This window comes from Dendrobium catenatum, unplaced genomic scaffold (assembly GCF_001605985.2).
Source record: "Dendrobium catenatum unplaced genomic scaffold, ASM160598v2 fragScaff_scaffold_1521, whole genome shotgun sequence".
Lineage (NCBI taxonomy): Eukaryota > Viridiplantae > Streptophyta > Magnoliopsida > Asparagales > Orchidaceae > Dendrobium > Dendrobium catenatum.
The window spans coordinates 830681-844920 of record NW_021319983.1 but is presented as its reverse complement, the minus strand read 5'-3'; positions in this window follow the sequence as shown (position 1 = coordinate 844920).

The window sequence follows — 14240 nt, the reverse complement described above, 5'->3', positions numbered from 1 at the left end:
CTTGTTTTTCATTAGTATCAGAGCTTTGAAGCTCTACAACATTTTTTTTCTTCTCTTTCTGATCCATCATGGGCGACGAAGCTTCGGTAGGTTCTCACCGGAAATAATCCACCATCTCCGGTCAAGATTCCGATATGATCATTCCCCTTCACCTCAAATTTCTAATCTCAAATATCAAGAACCTCGTTCCAACAATTCTCACCTCTGAAAATTACTCAATCTGGAGGCTTCAGCTCCATCAACACTTTGCAGCAAATGGATACGACGGTCATCTCTCCGGCGTTGCCATTTGCCCACGGGATTCCGAAGTTCTTGATCAAAATCGCCGGCGTTTGATTGATCGCAACCTCATCTTGGCACTACTATCCACAATCTCTCAGGAAATTCTTCCATATGTGATCACCCTTCGCACCGCCCATGACATCTGGGTCACGGTGGAACGTCGACTTAAACCCACAAATCGTTCCCGCGTCATACAGCTCAAGAACGAGCTACATAAAATTCGGATGGCTGACAGAACAATGCAGCAGTATCTTGATCAAATCAAGAAACTGGTTGACAACATCGCGGCGGCAGGATCAATGGTGGACATCGAAGACATCGTCCTGTACATTCTCAACGGGCTTCCCGCCGGCTACAACTTGTTTAAAACTGCAATAAGAACATCGCTTCAACCGATTAGCCTAGATGATCTTTAATCTCTCCTCAGTAGTGAGGAGATAAATCTTCAACATCAACTTCTACAAGACAGTCAGCAATCTGATGCCAAGACACTGTACAGCAACAGGTCCAACAACTACCGAGGACGACAGAACAAATCTCGTGGTAAAAACTCAACTCCTCGCTCACAACAGGTTGATCGACAGCAACAAACATCCGAGGTCCACACACCCGCTCGCAACCAGCAATCACGACAGATCTGTCAAATATGTGGGAAGATCGTACACACTGTCAAAAATTGTTGGCATCGTCAAAATCTTAACTACGCACCTCCCACGACTCCCAGATTTCTCTTTGCACAACAGCAATTCACGGTGACAAACGATTGGATTCTTGATTCCGGCGCCTCCTCCCACCTCACGGCCGATGCGTCAAATCTACACCAATCCGCACCTTACATCAGCTATGACTCCATTTCTATTGCTAACAGTAGCAATCTTTCCATACAGAACTCAGGGCAAGGCTTGCTGCTGCTTCCCGAGTCTCAGCGTAAGCTTTATCTTAAAAAGATTTATAATGTGCCTTCACTAAATCATAACCTCCTTTATGTTTCTAGCTTAGCATCTAACAATAATGTTTCCGTCTCTTTCACCGCTAATGAATTTATCATAAAGAATCTACATGACAACAGGGTGCTCCTCCGAGGTCCCAAACGTAATGGGCTCTACCACATTAAGGCTCCCGTCAGCTGCAACAAAGCAGCACTCACGACGTCTGCTTCCACCAAGATGCTGTGGCACACTCACCTCGGTCACCTCCATGGAAGGAAACTTCAACTCTTGGCTAAACTAGATCCAGAAATTACTGCTTCTTCTCCCAATTCTGTTTGCATATCTTGTAATGTGTCAAAGAGTCACAAACAATCGTTTTCTATTAGTAGTTCTGTTTGTAATAAACTCTTTCAACTCGTCCACTTAGACGTCTAGGGTCCGGCTCCGACTTGTTCTTTAAACAATTTTCTCTATTACGTTACTTTTATAGATGATTTTACTTGGTTTACATGACTGTATTTACTTTATACCAAAGATGAAGTATTAACTAAATTTCAATAATTATGCAATCTTGTGACCAACAAGTTTAACACTAAAATTCACACGTTACGGACCGACGAAGGTGGTGAATACACTAGCATTGCTTTTCGATCTTACTTGGAACATCACGGTATTACTCATCAAATGAGTTGCACGCACACGTCGGAGCAGAATGGCACTGTTGAGCGCAAGAATCGTCATCTTCTCGACCTTACACGAACACTTATCCACCCCGCTCATCTTACCACGTCCTCTTGGGCATAGGCCGTCTCAACTGCCAATTATCTTGTCAATTGCCTCCCGTCATTTGCAATTCATGACCAAACACCCTACTGTAGGCTGCACGGCTTTCAAGCATCATACTCTCATCTCTGCACCTTCGGTTGTCTATGTTTCCCATGGACAAGGCCATATGCTCAACACAAACTCTTGTCAAGATCTCAGGTTTGCATATTTCTTGGCTATTCAAGTTATCACAAAGGCTATCGTTGTCTTCAACTACCCCAAAATCATCTATACATCTCACGGAACATCATGTTCTATGAAAATATTTTTCCGTTCTTGTCGCCAAACACAACCGAGCACACCGAACCGAGCCCAGGTTACGTGCCCCCGTCGCTCCTTATTCCCCCCTCTACCATTACAACCCAACATAACACCACCAAACCAGCTATACAACCTTGCCCATCGGCACCTGTTATCACCCTGTTGGATCCTATACCTAAGGCTATCTCAGTCCAAGCTCCACACAGCCCTCAGCCTTCTAAGCATCCTATGCAAACGCGTCTCCGCTCCGGCATTACCAAACCCAAACAGATATTCAACATGTTCGTGGTTAAAACCGAGAACATCACACCTACTACATACTCCGAAGCCTCAAAACATAGCCACTGGCGATTGGCTATGTCATCTGAGTATCTAGCTCTGCAAAAACAGGGAACATGGTCACTGGTTCCACTGCCACCAAACAAACCCATCATTGGCAGCAAGTGGACATTTAAGACTAAGCTCCTTCCCAATGGCCAAATAGATCTCTACAAGCCTCGTCTAGTAGCTCAAGGTTGCTCACAGGAGTTTGGCGTCAACTTCACCGAGACCTTTAGTCCGGTAGCAAAGATGGTTACCATCCGAATGCTGATTACAGTCGCTCTAAATAACCATTGGCCAATCACTCAGCTCGACATATCGAATGCATTTCTCCACGGAGAATTACAAGATGAAGTTTACATGAGGCAACCGCGGGGCTTCGAGGAATCACAACATCCACAACATGTGTGCAAACTCCATAAGTCGATCTACGGACTTAGACAATCACCACAACAGTGGTTTCAAAAACTCACCACGTTCCTTCAGACTCTCGGTTTCACCTTCAGCAAGGCCAATCCTTCCCTTCTTATTTTTAATAAAAATGACATCCATCTGTTCATTTTAATATATGTTGACGACATTTTGATCACAAGTAATAAACCCAATCAAATTTAGCTAATTCTGTGTCAACTACAATCTGAATTCAGACTCAAATAATTGGGCGACATCTCCCTCTTCTTGAGAAGTTGAGGGTCAACTGGGGTTTCACCCTAATTATTTAAATCTGGAATTCTTGTGTTCAAACATTAAATCTAAAAATAAATTATGATTTTATTCCAATCTCTAATTAATGCATATGGCCCACATACGTTAAATTTAGCCCCTCTCTCCCTCCTCATATGGTCTCCCCCCTTCCCCTTGCCTTTTCTCTCTCCAATTCATCCCTAACCCCAATTAAATTCCCCCATAATTCCCTCCAAATCCCATCGCCATTGGCCCCTATAGCTCCTTTGCCATCGGCAACCCCTCCAAATGCTCCATGAATTTTGAATTTCAAATTTAAGTCCCCCTTAATTACTTTCCTAAAACAACTCATATAAATTTGGAAAGTGTCTTTATTTGAAATCAATTCTATAGTGGAATTTCAAATAGTTTCCTTTTTGATAATCCTTAATTAGGAAGCCTCCCAAATTACATTAAATCTGAAAATAAATTATAATTTAATTTCAATCTCTAATTAATATATATGACCCACATACATTGAATCTAGCCCCTCTCTCCCTCCTCATATAGTCGGCCACCTTCCCCTTGCCTTTTCTCTCTCCAATTAATCCCTAACCCCAAATAAATTCCCCCAAAATTCCCTTCTAAGCCGTCAGCCCCTATAGCCCAATTTGGGATAATTTGGAATTCAAATAAATCAATTTTCTTCTCTTTAAAGAAAATCTGAATTAAATTCAGATCCTCTCATTCATCTCTTCCACCTCCTTAGCCCTAAGCCCAAGGAGTTTCCACCTAAACTCTTGCTACCCCCCACCCCTACCTTTCAATCTCTATGCGAGGCATCCAACCACCAGCTCCTCCCCTCCCTTCTTCTTTCCCAAACCACCAGTTCCTCCAAGGATCCCAATAAAGGAGTCTCTCATATTCATGTATGTCTGATCCTGAAGTCGACCACGGATTCGCGTATAGTTCTCTAGAAAAAATTGATATCCTTCAGTGCAGATCTTCAACCCTAACTGGGAGTTTGAAGATTTTATCAAAGTCTACATCGACTGCATACTATTTCATCTAGACAAGACTATCGAAGAAAAACAAACATTAGACAGTGGCAACTCGTCGAACATCCACCTGCGCCTCCTTCTTCGGAAACCTTCCCGTGGATCAAGACCTTCATCATCCTAACTCTCATGGTGGCCTCGTTTGGATTACTGAAAATCTCCCTCCGCTAAAGACGTTCATCGAGTGTGAGTAAGAAAGGAAACTCTAGGTGAAATATCTAAATATTAACCTATGGATTATTATTACAACACATTTAGTTTTACTGTAATTTTCTAATATTATTTTAAGGTGTTCTCTTCTCCTAAATTGTGATTGCATGCCAAAGCAAAACAATAATTGAGAATTCTTAAATTAATTCTTGTGGCTCATTATTCTTAAAGTAGCACACTTTACAATAATTTTATTATTTCTTGGTAATTCATGTTTGTATAATATCAAAATGCTTCTGGAAAATGGCCAGTTATATTTGGAGACGATATATATGCCCAGAATCTTACAGACATACTAACAAAGACAGTGATAGTTGATAAATTGAAGCTATGTGTAACTTCAATTGGTCTTCATGGAAGATGAGAACAAGGGTGAGCCACACTACAAGTATAACGATTAGTGTTACAAATCAAGAGAATGATTGATTGCAATCAGTTCCATGTGGGATATTGTTAGTCTATGTGGGATCTGATCATGTCGATCAATCAAGTTGTTATGTTACCTTGGGCCTAAAAATTATCATGCTCATTAGGGGGTGCGGGGGGGCCTCGCTCTACTTGGTTCAGGTGCTTTCAAAGTAAAGTTTTTTTTTTAACAAAGCATCGCAGTGCTCTAGATTCAGTGCCACAGTAATGTAGTGCTGTAGTGCTGCAGGTTTGAATGCCACAGCGATCAAGAGCAGAGGTTCAAGCGCCGTAGCCCACCAAACTAGCATCGCAGCTCTCCAAATTGGTGTAGTACTGTGAGGTGGACCGAACATTTTTGTTTCATTTTTCTCAAGGGTTGCATCCCTTGGTGGTATTAACTTGTATTTCTCTTATATTTTAAGAATGATGCCTGTGAGAAGAGAAGCAAGGAGAGAGTGAGAGAGATTATAGATCTATACTTATTTCTCCCATTGTTAATAGTGGATTTCTTGGTGTGGTCTGGCTCCATAGTTTTTTTCTTGATTTCATATTTTTCCACGTTAAATCCTGATGTCATTTACTTTCCACTGCATTTCTATTTTTCTTGTTTGTTTCTCTTCGGTGTTTTACGTACATCCTGAACATTTAACTCCTACATTATTCATTTGTTTATAGTTCTCTTTACATCACCATAATATTTTATTTTGGATGCATATGTACGAACTTAAATTGATCACACTTTAACGTATCACATCTTTGATCATTTCATGTATATATTTGTACATATAATTGTGTATCTAAATGGTGCATTTAAATAGATGAAATAGAAGGTTAATAGGTCCCTATCTAATCAATCAGTGGAGTGGACATCAACTATATACCTAATAAACAATAAAATTTTAAAAAGGAGTATCAAGCCTTACAATTTTGTTAGAATGACCATAATTATTCAAAAATAAAAATAAATGCTTCTTGCTTTTAGAGATGGTGATCTCCTCTTTTATGAGGGATATTTTTTTTCATATTTAATGGGTAACTCTCTCAGAGACTAAGGGAGTTGTCTATTACATAATTTAAATTTTGCAATAAGAGGATTGTCTCTACACAATTCAGACCCATGCCGCTTTATTGCCTAAGCAATTTTGAGGTTTGCTGAGGCTTACGCCTCAGTGAGATTGAGGCGCACCTCAATTGCGTTATTGCACAATTTTGGCTGAGGCGTACGCCTCATGATAGGGACCCACTCACTTAAGTTTATAATAAAAAACCTCTTTTCTTCTTCCTTCTACCGGTCCAACCAGAACAGAACGAAGCACTCCCATGGCAGCTCTCCCACACGATTCCGCCACCTCTCCCACCGGAGCTACCTCTTGCCGGTGAGGCTCTTGTGTCCGACCGCCCTCTACGACACTTCTTCAGCCGGTCATAGGGTATTTTTTTAAGTTAAAGGTATGATATTTCAACTTATAAAAAAATCTAAGGTTTTAATTTTTTTGAGATTTTTTGTTTTATTTTGCATTTGTGCTTTAGGAAACATAGTTAAGGGCAAGGAAATGACTAATTCATCATTGCAGAGGGACCCTTCTTGGAAGTACATTGTATAGGTTAACGTAGGCGATGGTGAGAAGACTTACGTGTATTTAAAATGCAATTTTTGTGATAAAGTGGTGAAGGGCGGAGTTTTTTTTTTTTTTTAAATTGCCAATAACATTAAGAAAAAAAGCTATTACAAACTAGTTTGTGATAGATACCCTATCACAATCCTCCTTAATCAAAGATAGAAAGCTAGGAGTAATCTTATTACAATTTAGATCTTCCCAAAATCAATCTCCTGATAAAGCAAAATTAGCATAGAAATTGGCTAATTTATTACATTCCCTATGATCAAAATGAAATAAAAATTTTCTAACATCATTCAAGAATGTCAAGTCTTCAACTGATTTATTGTCCCATTTATTAGAAGCTTTGTTCAAAGAATTTTGTAGATGCTTAATGACATTATAGTTGTCTCCTTCAACAATAATCCCTTTCGCCTCCAAATTTTAATCTTGAAGAACATACTTCAATGCCCGATAGGTCCAAAAAATTAATGTCCCAATGAAGAAATCTGCCCTTATGATCTCTAAAAACTCTAGCAATTCCAACTTCATTTGAGTTTAAAAGTACTGCATAAAAGTTGTCTTTAAGCTAATCGGGTGGAGGAGGGTGCCAAGAAGAAATTGACAGCTTTGATAGTTGATTAACACCCCAGTAGTCCGAGAAGATATTACAACTGGATGAAGTAAGAGCAATACCAATAGCACTTGAGGCCATATACCCCACTCCGAGCTCTTTGCTTCCATGAATGACATTATTTCTATTTTTCCAAGAAAAATAAACACAGAACAATAAAGATTCTCCATAAAAGGATTTGAATAAGTTAGTAGCTTCAGCTTCCTTATACAATCCGAGAAAGAAGAATACTTTTGCAATTTGAATCACCACATATTGAGAAAGTCTATCAATTGGATAAGCTTATCGCAAAACACCACAACATGTTCTATACTCTCTACTGCAGTACAACCCCTCGGGCAGGAATTAACCTACAAAATTCTTCAAAACATAAGTAAATCACATGCTGGAATAGCATTGTTTAACATTATCCACCAAAAACATTCAACTCGTGGGGACAACTTGATTAAATTCAACCATTTCCACTTAAAGCTTTCAGCAGAAACAGTAGCATTCTCCTTCATAGCTAAAGAAGCCAATGATTTGCTCGAAAACCTGTACAAGAGCTCCAAAGTATCAACTACATCCTCCTTTACAATCTGCACTTGTAAAATCAGATCCACCAAATCAGTTCCAAAGAACTTAATAAGTCCCCCTTGATCCCATTCTCCTTTTTTAATGAAATACTCTAGAGGAGGAAAATCCTCCTCCATGACATTAATAAATGTAGGCCACATTGAAAGACTCCTATTAAGAAGCCACACATCTCTTCAAGTATTAATAAAGGAACTAGTAGCTATCTTCCATTTAATCAAAGGCCAGAGAGATTTAGCTCCTTTCCACAAAATTTTTCAAGTGGAAGAGGAGTTTCTTTTCCAATCACCGTTCTAAATATTATTCCCATATTTTCCTCTTAAAGTTCTATAAAGCAAAGAATTATAACCATTAATGAATTCCCAAGCAAATTTAGCTCTTAGAGGCCTAGCCATAGATACAGTTGAATGAATCCTCCTTCCTCCTTCTTCCCACAACAACACACCATTCGCATAGAGTAAGTGAGAAATCTTAGGAGCCGCGGCAGCTACCTTGATGCCGAAATCTTTACCATTATGAAAAAAACTGTTTGATAAAAGTTGGGAGCACAATATAAATAAATAAGGAGATAGCGAACACCCTTGTCTAAATCCACTTTTTTCTTCAATCCACTTTGATTTAGTGCCATTTAAAAGTAAAGAGAATTTAGGATCTATCACACATTCCATCAAAATATTTGAAAAACCCAATGGAAAACCAAAATAAGTCAACACTTGCTTCAAAGAAGTGCAAGACATACTATCATAGGCTTGTTCCATATCTATTTTAACAATCACAATTCCTTTTTTAGATTTAGAAAATCTAAATTTATGAAATAATTCTTGGACCAAAAGGACATGTTCGGATAATGATCTTCCTTTTAAAAAATGCAGCTTGAGTATCTGAAATCAGTTTATTGATCACTATAGCTAGTCTATTTAATAAAACTTTTGTAATAATATTATAAATAGACAAACATAAGCTTATAAGAGGAAAGTGGGAAGGATCTACCGGATTTTTAACCTTAGGAATAAGAATCACCAGTGTTTCTTTCCACTTAGAGCTCATAGTACCTGAAGAAATGAAATGAGAAAAAGCCATCCAGACGTCGTTCCCAATTAGTTTCCAATATGCTTTGATGAAGGAATATGAAATGCCATCTACACCAGGCGAAATATTCTTCCCAAGGCTCATAATTACCTTTTCAAACTCCTCAAACGAATAATCAACATTAAAAAATTTTATATCTTCCAAACTTAAGGAATTGATAGTTTTCGGCCACCTAGTTAGCACACAAGTCCTTTCCTTCCACTTTTGAGAAAAGAAATTGAGAAATGTTTCTTCTATTGCATTCTGATCTACCACCATTTCACCAACTTCATTCTTTACTTGTTTTATAAAATTTGCATTTCTCCTACCATTAGCAAAAGAATGAATAAATTTTGAATTGATGTCACCTTCCTCCAACCATTTGACCTTCACTCTTTGTCTCCACCTAGTGTTTAAACGAGCAAGGGTGATGTTTAGATCATGTAGTTTTTTTTTTTTGTCATTTAGGTCATTTAAGGCAAACTCACAGACACAACGCATACACATAGACTCGAACCCTGGACCTCTTAGTTGGAAGCCTATTCTCTCAACCAATAGGCCAAGGAGAGTTATGCTAGATCATGTAGTTTAGCTTTGACTAACAAATGGATGTCATCTACACAGCCTGCAGCATTCATTTCCACAGTTTGCAATTCAGGTTCCTCATTTTTGAGCTTCTCCTTTAATACCAAAAGATTTTGATGCTTAGCTTTACTCCAAAAGAACAGAGCCCTTAACACCCTATAAAATTTCTTATTCAACATTTCCATAGGATCACCTTCAATTAGCATGCTCCAAGATTTCTTCACCATAGAAAAAGAAGAGGGAGACGACAACCATACATCTTCGAACCCTAGAATCTTGGTTTTCTGAAAATCTTTATTAAAAATATGAATTACAATTGGGCAGTGGTCGGAAGCCACCCAAGTAAAATGCCTATTAGCTTCTTGAGGAACCCTCCAAAGCTTTAGAATTAAGTAAACACATGTATAGTTTTTCCTAGATTCGAGCATTCCCACCTTTGTTGTTACACCAAGTATATTTAGGACCTATAATTCCCACATCGTGATAATCAAAATCATTCATAAAACAATTCATCTCTTGAGGAGCAAGGGAGAATTTTAATTTTTTCCCACCTCTTTTTTCTTCTTGAGATAAAGTACAATTAAATCCACCACTGATCACGGATGGCATATTCAATGAGGAATGCAAGCCCAAACACTTCCAAAGATTTCTTCTACTGTAAATGTCTCTACTACCATAAACAATAGATATTATCCAGGAACCTTTATTAACAATATTTAGTTTTCCTATCACACTTTGAATTGATGTTTCTATCAAAGTAAAAGTAGCCATATCAGCTCTCCACATCACCACAATTCCTCCTGATATCCCTTCTGAACGAAATAAAAAGAAATCCCAATCTTTGCCCATACATTTGCCAAATTCACATTTGTCCATAGTAGCAATTTTTGTCTCCACTATGCCAAGAAAGATAACATCTCAATCTTTAACCACCTTCTTCAAATATAGAGAGTCTTCCCTTTTATTAACCCCTCTACAGTTCCAAAATGCAAGAGAACTCATTTAGCCTCCAAGGGGGAAGGACCCCCACTCTTTTTTTTATTTAAACCTTCTTGCTTCTTATTCCTAGAAGATTATTTCAATGGCCCAAGAAATCTGAGTTCTTTTTTGGAGTTTAGGATTAAACTTCCCCACACTATCCAAATATTTTTTATGATTAACTAAAAAATCACTATTGCATTCCTTTTCACATAAATCAGAAGAAATCTCAACCAAAGGTTCAATAACCTTTGTTGAAGTCAAAATTTCTCCTTCCTCAATTTCAGGTTCTACAACTTGAGATAAAATACAGTTAAATCCACCACCGATCACGGATGGCATATTCAATGAGGAATGCAAGCCCAAACACTTCCAAAGATTTCTTCTACTGTACATGTCTCTACTACCATAAACAGTATATATCATCCAGGAACCTTTATTAACAATATTTAGTTTTCCTATCATACTTTGAATTGATGTTTCTATCAAAGAAAAAGTAGCCATATTAGCTCTCCACATCACCATATATCCTCCTAATATCCCTTCTGAACGAAATAAAAAGAAATCCCAATCTTTGCCCATACATTTGCCAAATTCACATTTGTCCATAGTAGCAATTTTTGTCTCCACTATGCCAACAAAGATAACATCTCAATCTTTAACCACCTTCTTCAAATATAGAGAGTCTTCCCTTTTATTAACCCCTCTACAATTCCAAAACGCAAGAGAACTCATTTAGCCTCCAAGGGGGAAGGACCCTCACTCTGTTTTTTATTTAAACCTTCTTGCCTCTTATGCCTAGAAGATTGTTTCAATGGCCCAAGAAATCTGAGTTCTTTTTGGAGTTTAGGATTAAACTTCCCCACACTATCCAAATATTTTTTATCATTAATTGAAAAATCACCATTGCATTCCTTTTCACATGAATCAAAAGAAATCTCAACCAAAGGTTCAAAAATCAAAAACCTTTGTTGAAGTCAAAATTTCTCCTTCCTCAATTTCAGGTTCTACAACCTAAACTTGCTCAACTATATCCTTCTCTCCATTCTCTTCCTCTAAATCTTTAAGCATATTAAATTTATTTCCTCTAGAAAGATTAAAAACTAGAAGTGAAGAATTGTTAACACTTTCCATACCTCCCGGAACTGGGTTTAGTATTTCTGAATCAACTTTGTCCTTCTTCTCATCATGTAGATCTTCCTTAGAAATTAGAATTCCTTCATCTTCATTCCTAGCCTTCAAATCTTCATGTTCCTTTGACTTCAACTTGCTATTCACAGGAACATATTTAGGAATAAAAGATCTATTCCTATTCACTGCAAAACTCCATTTCTTCTTTTTATTGTTGACATGTACCCATGGTCCATAAGAAGAGACCTTAGGCATGGAAGTATCACCACTTATCTCCTTATTTTCTTTCACCACAGTCGGTTAGTTTTTACCTTCCAACATATTTGTTTCACAAGAATTGATCAAATGACCAATCTTTTCACACTTATAATAAAATGATGAAATCTTCTCGTACTCAACTCTTTGAAAAATCCTTCCATTTGGACCTTCAACCCAAACTCCCAAAGGTAGTTGCTTATCGAGCTCCACCCTCACACAAACTCCAGCAAATTCCCTTTAACTCCATTGAAACATGTTACCATCAATTAATAGAGTACCAATCAGTGAAAAAATTCTTGCAACATTCACTTCATCCCAGTGAAGGGCGGAGTTACTCGCTTAAAGGAAAACACCTAGTTGAGAATGAAAATTCAAAAAGAAGACCAAAATATTGCAGGTAGAGATAAATTGAGCTAGGATATTCTGATCACAAATTGGCCATCATGGATTTTAAAACTCTTATGAATTTCCTTAAAAAGAATGAAAAACATGATTTATTTTTTGTATTGCACTTATCAAAATGCAAATAGAAGAGTTTTAAAATCATCCTCAGAAATATACTGCTCAAATATCCTCACCCAAATTTTTTTGCAAGTGAAAATGTTCATTTTTAGTATCTTTCTCTAGGTTATGCACCAGAATATTATTCGAGAGAGGAACTCAAATTAAATACCTTTGATGATTCCAAGGAGCAAAAGAAGGAAGAAGAAAGGAAGGAATCATATAAAGCTCCATATCCTGGCTAAGAAGCCAATGGGGGCCTTCATGCCCAAAGCAAACCCTACCGTGTGCTTCTTTTAAGGAGAAGAAGGTAGGAGAAAGACGAGGACACATCAGCGGATTAGAGAAATTGAATGGGTCTTATGGGGAAGAATGATCCAGGAGACTGGGCGAGCGAACAGAGGAGTTAGAAATTTGGAACATAAAGGGAAAGGTGCCACAAGGCAGAATGCTTGATACGTGTTTGCGCATTGGCTTAGTTGGCACAGTTAGGTGAGCTCATTCAAATTTTAGACATTGCAATTGGCAAAATAAATTTGAGTTTACATGCCATTCTAATTCTTAGAGTCTTCAATTCTCATTCAAGGATTCATTTAAGACAGTTTTTGTTCATATTTTTTTTATTACTTTCAAAAAAATTATAATAGAAAACTATTTTATAAAACAATATGAAATCTATTTCAAACTAACCCTTAAAGACAAAGTTCTAATGTAATATTGTCATATTTATCTCGATCTCCACCTCCTAACTATTCATAGATTGTATTTGAAGGTTAGAGATCGAAGTTATATATTAATAGAAAAAATTCTAAACTTAAAAGGATTTTAATTATGAGATCATTAGCTTTGAGCATTACTCAAAATTTATTTTGACTATGATCAATACATGTTCAACACATGATTGAATATGCTTCAAAGATTACTCAAAAAAGATTTTTGTTTTGGAATCGTGATTGAATAATAGTCAAAAAAGCATTGATCATATGTTGAATATGGTTCGATAACAAATTTCAAAGAAGTTTCGACCAAGTTTTGAACAATAGTCTAATATTTGATTATTTATTCGATAAATCTTTGAACAATGTTTGAATTTATTATTTGTACACTCATTTGAGTTGTCTTGTTGTACGTGTGTGTGTGTGTGTGTGTGTGTGTGTGTGTACTCGAGTTATATATAGAAACAGTGATGTGACGAAGATAATTGTTTGGTAATTTAAACCATTTAAGTCCAATAAGACTATTATGTAGAATATGAGAGGTTTGCACTCAACATTTGAATACCAAAATGTCTACTCTTACACCTATAGAGAGGCATTATGAGTATTATTGTGGATGCCTGCTTTAAGTGGATGTGTCATTGTTTTTACTAGATATGCTACTGAAGATCAATGCAAAGCTTAGTTGTTTGAATTTACCTGTTCAAATTGAAAATACACATACTTTTCCTTAATAAAAATAAATTTAATCCTACTAATCTTTAAGAGAATATTTTATAACAATATATATGTAATCAAATTTTTTATTCTTTATAATTAATATGTCACCAAAAATCAATTTGATCGAGCATGAATCTTGATGTATATTTGAATTGAAAACTTTGGAATTATATTTAGGATCATCTGAATTCTGTTGCAAATTAGGTTTAATGGATTATATTTTGATGATTGGCAAACACTCTTACTTCTCTTCGACTGCCTGTTACTACTGACATTTCAGGAATCAAAGTTCGGACAAAAATCAGAACCAGTTTAAGATTGGGTAGATTAGGATTGAGTCAGTATGTAAAGTTCTTTTCCCCTTCTTGAGTCAATTGTAATCTTTGAAGTGATTGATGCTAAGTAACCTTACACACACACACTTGAGTAATTTAGAATTTTTATTTTTACTCATATCATCCCGGACAATATTAATATCGGCCTGGACGATCGAGCTTAAAACAGAAACTCTAATCAGGATT